The sequence below is a fragment of the Triticum urartu genome, chromosome 2, assembly GCF_003073215.2.
Source record: "Triticum urartu cultivar G1812 chromosome 2, Tu2.1, whole genome shotgun sequence".
NCBI classification, from domain to species: domain Eukaryota; kingdom Viridiplantae; phylum Streptophyta; class Magnoliopsida; order Poales; family Poaceae; genus Triticum; species Triticum urartu.
Window position 1 is genome coordinate 284,419,982 of NC_053023.1, and position 6,705 is coordinate 284,426,686.

The 6,705-nt window shown below is 43.9% G+C and overlaps 1 long non-coding RNA gene across 4 annotated transcripts; it reads right to left on the minus strand.

The window, feature by feature from the left end:
• Nucleotides 1-385: 385 nt before the first annotated feature.
• Nucleotides 386-6,028, minus strand: LOC125537046. 4 transcript variants are annotated; one of them, XR_007295511.1, is made up of 6 exons: nucleotides 5,433-6,028; nucleotides 3,676-4,770; nucleotides 2,989-3,285; nucleotides 2,794-2,882; nucleotides 1,569-1,642; nucleotides 386-814 (listed from the first exon to the last, which is right to left on the minus strand). It is a non-coding gene; the product is annotated as an uncharacterized LOC125537046 (long non-coding RNA). The 4 variants fall into 4 exon arrangements; XR_007295509.1 differs by having other exon boundaries at nucleotides 2,794-2,885; XR_007295510.1 differs by lacking the exon at nucleotides 386-814 and adding an exon at nucleotides 1,106-1,470.
• Nucleotides 6,029-6,705: the final 677 nt, after the last annotated feature.

Here is a 6,705-nt window from a genome sequence, read left to right on the forward strand (position 1 = left end):
TTGTTCTTTGCCCTGGAGTTTTCTTCTATGACGAACATACACCCTACAAATCACCGCGTTCAAATTTAGCATTTTTCCGGGCTTATTTACCATATTTAGGGGATTACTAGCAAAAATGCCCGTGCATTGCAACGGGAGATAGAAAAATAGCTCGGGTCATCGTTGGCCATTGCTTGCGGCACTTGTAGGGAGTAGGAGACGAGGATGAAGAAGTGGATGGGACAATGGTGCGGGTGCGGCCGACATCGATGATGATCTGGTGATGCACAAAGGAGGCAAAGGCAGCATGGGAAGGGCAGATGACTTGGGAGAAACACATGGGTGGGGGTGGGATAGGAGGCATTTGATAAAAATGGCACATATTTCCTTTCATAGCACACTTTTCTTTGTCTTTGACAAAAAAGGCACATGTTTGATATATAGTTGGATAAAATGGCACAACTGAGTTCTCCCTCTATTTTGAGATGTGGGACCACCCGCCATATTTCTTTGAACACTTTTGCACTTTGTCAATTCCTTTACACTGGCTTAGTATGGTTCGGTCAGAGGCCACCGTAATCGATTGAAGCGTAGGTGTTGCTGTGGCCTTTCCCGGCGCTCCGCCCGCCCCACACACTGCTACGTCGCCCCAAGTCATATTTCTTTGAACAATTTTGCACTTTGTCAATTCCTTTACACTTGCTTAGTATGGTTCGATCAGAGGCCATCGTAATTGATTGAAGCGCGGGTGTTGCTGTGGCCTTTCCCGACGCTCCGCCCGCCCCACACACTACTACGTCGCCCCAAGTCTTCTCCCGTGTCTCCAAAACAATTGCTGCCAAAATTTGGATTGCATCAAAGACAAAACACATCAACCATACAATGCTACAGGCAGCAGCTACAACCACCCATCAAAGCAGCCAAAGCAAAACATCAAGTCAACTATTGCAAAACAGTAGAGGTAAAAAAAGGTTAAGAAAATAGTTGTCACGACGAGAAGCCACTGTGCAGCTCCTCTCTTCACTACCATTCTGCTCATAAATTGTCTTTGCCCCTCTACTCTACAGTCGAAATAAAGTAGAGAGCTTTGCTGGGAATAAGAGAAGCTTACTATCTTTGCTTCTGAAGAAAAAACTCAATGCCCTTCACAATTGCATATGTGCAGTTTACAGTAAAGCGAAAACTTAGTTATGATTACCAAGAAGAAAACCACAATCAATAGATAAGCTAACAACGCAGCTATGAAAAAATCATGGACCCTTTTCAAGTTGAAGAAGTAGTAGTTCTACGCTGCAACATCTAGTGGGTTCAGAAATTATTTGAAGTTTTACATATATGATCCACTTCAAATAATTCAAGAAAATAAAAGCCTGATTCTGTCTTCAACACTTCGAAATTCTCACCCTAGCTCATCATATCATTATTTCTTACTGCACTTACGGGCAGGCTAGATGTATTTGATGGTACATGCATGCTATACATACCATTCACCTAACAAAGTATAGAAAGTCATCTTAGAAGTTTATTCCGCCAAGCAAAAATACTGTATGATGAATCAGATGCCAAAATTTTATTTGATTAGGGGTTACCTCTAGAAATAGCAGCACATAAGAAGATAACTGCCTATGCCAGTTATGAAGAAATTCAGCTGCTGTGACATTACCTATTGAGCATGACATTTATAAAAAAGAAGTGAAAAGAAAATAAAGTTACTGCTGAATAAAATAGGATATCTACAAATTTAACAGTAACGGCACTACATGTAAGGCCACATTGATTCAATTGATACGAATGTTCAGCATTTCCTACGAAAATGTCTAAAGCAGTAAAGCTTATAGCAATAAAGCTGAACATTGGATTAAAACAATGATGTGAAAACAACATTTTTTCCTCTAGATCCATAATCGTAGAAAAATATCCAATTGATTGTATCATTACTTCAATGAATTAACTGAGAAGTAGTATTACTTGAGAAGTCCATATAATCAAGATGAAAGCATGTATAGCTAACATTTTTGTGACCAAAACCAATAAAGCGTCAACATTCCCCGGTTCCACCTCTAGACAGTACAGTGAGATCTTTAGCTTAAGCTTAATATCTGAACTGCAAGTGTAAACACGACACTCATGATAGCAGATGAACATGTCAACCTACTTGCCTAGAACCAATACAGAATTGACATATACCATCAACTCTGTTTTGTACTGATGATCCAAACACTAAAACCTGACGTAGTACATTTAACTGAAGTTTAGGGTTGCATGAGCAATAATAAGAACAAGCCTGACACCTTGAGGATTCCCATGTGTCTACAGTAATACATATAAATGAAGCACTCTAGTGTAAAAACTAAAAAAGATAAATTGAATCTCAAATTCTTTGTGTCTTGACATCAGGAAAGGAGACTAAGCAATGGTGAGGTCGAACATAAAAATTCAATATAGAAAGCATCATTGTTGTAAGTCCGTTTATTGTAACAATTAGGCTAATGTGCAGGATCAATCTGCTAAAACTCGCAGTCGAGGGCCTACTTGACCAGCTTTCCAGCAAGTGTCGCATCTTGGATGCGCGGCTGGGCGAGGTAGTACTGTCACAGGTTGAGCGGTTAATCAGAATTTTATGAAACAATAGGAGATAGAACAGTCTCTGTGTAATTATTCAAGGAAAGTCTGTTGAGCAGTTAATACAGACGATACATCAAACTACAATGCATCCACAGTATATGACAACCAAAGACATTCGCATAATCTAGAAGACAACTATGCTATCATATTGATGAAGAAGGGAAGAAAACATAGGAAATCTGAACTCACATCATTATACTGTTTAGGCTTCGCTTCCTTCTTTCTACCACGTCCTTTTTTCAGCTCTTCTACAGGTTCATCTTCTTCTTCCACTTCAGCTACTTTCTCCGACAGAAAACACCACCGATGTCAGCAACCAAGATGAAAATAAGCAAAACATTATTCAACACACAGTGAGAGACATAGCCAAGGTACATTTGTGACCTGATCAATCTTTTCAAGTAGAAATTCAGAATAAAGGTGTGTCTTTGTGAGCAGATCGTCCAACTCTTGCCTTCAGATCAAAAGCCTCCTACCTTGCAGCTTCTCTTCCCGGCCTCCTCTTCTGCCTCTACCTTGCGCTGGGTCTGACACAAACATAGAGATGGGGAGTGGCACGAGGCGGAGCTGCAGGGCTGCCTTCTTGGGTCGGCCGCTTGGTGTGGTTGCCCGCCTCAGCCTACCTGCTTTTCCCCTACCATTGATGATATTTCTCCCGACGACCGCGGTGAAACCATCGATCTGCCAAGACAAACATAAACTGATAATCTGAACTTTGTACAATTACTCACTGATAAACACAATGTACCAGATGGCAATGGCATCCAGAAAAATCATTCGCCTTCATGCACGTGGAATGCAGTTCATAACTGCGATTTATCCCCCATCATATGCTCCAAGGCATAATATTACGTTTAGACTAAAAGGACATGCAACTTTGTTTTCATCAAGGAACTGAATGATGTCAATTCCAGACCACATGTTTCTTCGGTTCAAGAACAACTAACACCAAGGGAGTTCAACAAAGATTCTACATAACATTATCAAAAGATCAGTCCTAGCTTTTTCAAGTGGAACAAATACGAATATTGTAGGAAAAAGGTTCAGTAACAAAAAGAGATTGTATTTTACCTTGGAAAATTGGGATCCTGTATGAGCATCAATTGCGTTGAACGGATCATGGAACAAATAGTTGTCAGCATACTGATACAATGCTCGGGCTATCTAAATCCTTTGTTTCTGCCTGCCACTAAGAGTGCAGCCTCACTCTCTAATGATTTTGATCTCCAAGTATTTCTTTAGCGAATACCACTCAAGGACCCTGCCATACTTCTCGCTCTCCATCTCCTTGCCGAGCATAGAATATCTTTAAGCAATTTGAGGCATTTAGACCTTGCTCCATCCAGTTCCTTCTCATAGAGGATATAGGTTGTGCACAAACAGAGTTTTCAGTTGACAGACAACCAAGGCCCCTTTTAAGCCCTCATCAGTCAAGTGTACCTCACAAAGAAGGCCGCCAAAACTATCCAACATATGAAGCAATGTATATATTTATCAATTATGACACCATCACCAGAATTGCACCTTCTAAGAAGGTGAACCCACAAATCCATGATGCATCTATTCAGAGGTATTGTGGTCGGATCAAATTGCTTCTTTATGAAGTCTAACTTTCAAAGGAGCAACATACATGATAATGATCTGAACTGCAATCTACGATATAATCCAACTCATAAATGTGGAATGTAGAAAAAAGATTACATGGCGTTAGCATGTGAGATCAGCTCAGCTAATGAACTGACATTGAGAGAGCCCAGGTTCTGTGGTGCTTTGACGGCTGCTACAGTAGGGCAAGCGTGATGGCTCTGTTTTCTTGCTTGTCTAGCAGGAAAGTCTTGCATGCCACAAAGCCATGCATGGGATTCACGTAGAAGCCCCTAAAAACAGTACTGAAAATTGGTACCTCTGCTCGAGCACGGGCGCACGGTGCTCCAGCGAAGTTGGTGAGATTGGAAGCTTCAGACGCAGTAATTTCAAGAAGGGAAACTTGCAATTTAGTCAGGATTTCAGTCAAGGGGCCCGGGAATCTTTTATGTCAAAGCAGTCCAGGTGTAATCAGCATCGGTCATGTCATGCCTACGTGTTCGAGCAGTTCTCCTGCACTGACACAGCAGGGATCCAATCTGAATCCTGGTAATCTCAATCCCTTCAGGAAAAAGCCTTCCGCTGCATCAAAACAACCATTTCAATATTTAAAATTTTCAAGAACATTAGGTTCCTCAACCCCTATGTCTCCAAATATACATCATTTTTGTTCCTTGAAATTCAGAATAATATGACCGCGTAGACCGAATAGTGCTCCTCTATACACCAAATTTCCGACGAGTGCAAGTAAATTGAAAAAGAAATAACAGAATCCCCTTGTTATTAACGTTCAATACGCACTTGTACAATGATAAATTATACTCTTGAAAGTTTCAGAAGTTACTAAGATGGTATATGCTGAGATCTTGGAGAAGTACGAACAAATAATATGCAGATAATCATTTATAGACTTCCATGCAGAAGTACAATACATCGTCTACCCAGGACCGGGAAGCAACACAAAATTATGGCATGATATTATTCACTTCTTTTTGTTGCCAATGAACACTAAATTGTTCACTTGCCAATACAAGACTGCAACCACTACGTAGCCCTGTACATCGACCAAATACATTAATTAGTTTCCCGTGGACAACATATCTTAAACAGTACTCGATGTTTCCACAAAAGGCTTGCTAGGGGTTGTCGTGTGATTGTCAAAATTGAGCAGAATTGATTATGAAAAGATGCCTGATGGTAAAGAATCAAAGTAGATTGCTGTCTACTAAAGAAAATTCTCTCACCTCGTACACGTTGCTGTTATCTATGGCCATCAGCAGCTAGCGCCCCAGGTGCAGATGCACTTCCATACTGCAGGTGAGGAATTGCAGAATCTAGCATCCAGGGCAAGCCACGATGAAAAAGGCTTCTCCAGCGAGGGAAAGAGGAGAGGCGGCAAGGGATCCAATGGAACTATGGAGAACATGTGCCTATGGATGGGTGCACCGGGCAGGGCGGCAGGCCTTGAGATCCTTTGCGCTGGATTTGCTGCGCGGCCGGGATCCCCGGCAACGGCCGAGAGCGGTTTGGACGGTGGTGGTGGCGGCGGAGGGGACGGCGGTGGTGGCGACGGCAAAGGGCGGTGGCGCGGACGGCGGTGGTGGCGGTGGCAAAGGGAGGCGGCGCAGGCGGCGTTGGTGGCAGAGGCAAAGGGCAGCGGCGCGGACCCGAACTACTCCTCCCGCGCGCGTCTGCTCCCGGCCGCCGCGGCCACCTTGGATCCCGGCGAGCGAGCGAGGGATTGGGTGGGGTTATACGGGCTATGGCGGAGAAGCACCCAGCGATGGGCGACGCCTGAAATTGGGGATCGTCATTGGGGGATAGGCGAGGGCCGAAGCGGTATGTTGACTTACAGATTACAGATAGCTATGATGTGGACCGCGGGTTGATTTAAAAAAGAATTGGCATCTTTGTGTAAAAAGGCCGCGACAGCGAATCCGGAGACTCAATCCGTACTTTATTATTAGGGAGAGATGTGCATTTTCTAGGTATTTAGCGCATATAAATCCAATCCAGCTGCAGGTGCACGGGTGTGATGTGAGGGATGTGGATTGCCATTCGATCGCGGCGCATCCTACCGTGCACACGCGCGATCCACGTGGCTGGGGTTCCGTCCAATCATAATGCAACACACAATAGGCTCAACGCACACTGTTTCCGGAAGCGATGGAAATGAACCTTGTGCGATAATGAACAAGCAAAATTGTAAGGGAAGCCAAATTGTTGTTGTCGTTTGTCGTTGAGCTCTTGAATACCACTGCACTGTACGGCTGCCCGACGCCTCCGTCCCAGAACTCTCTCCAGGCGTCGTCCATGGCACCGCGGCACATAGTAACTGGTAAGAAAGTGATAGCATTGCGTCACGCCGCGTTCCTCGCCGCCCGCGACCGCACACATGGTAAGGAAGCAATGGCATCTCGCCACACCCAGTTCATCGCCGCCGGCGGCCAGACAGTTACATGGGCGGACTTTGAGGTTGGTCGAATGGGTGGTGGATCTAGAGGCGGCCAAAGCCGC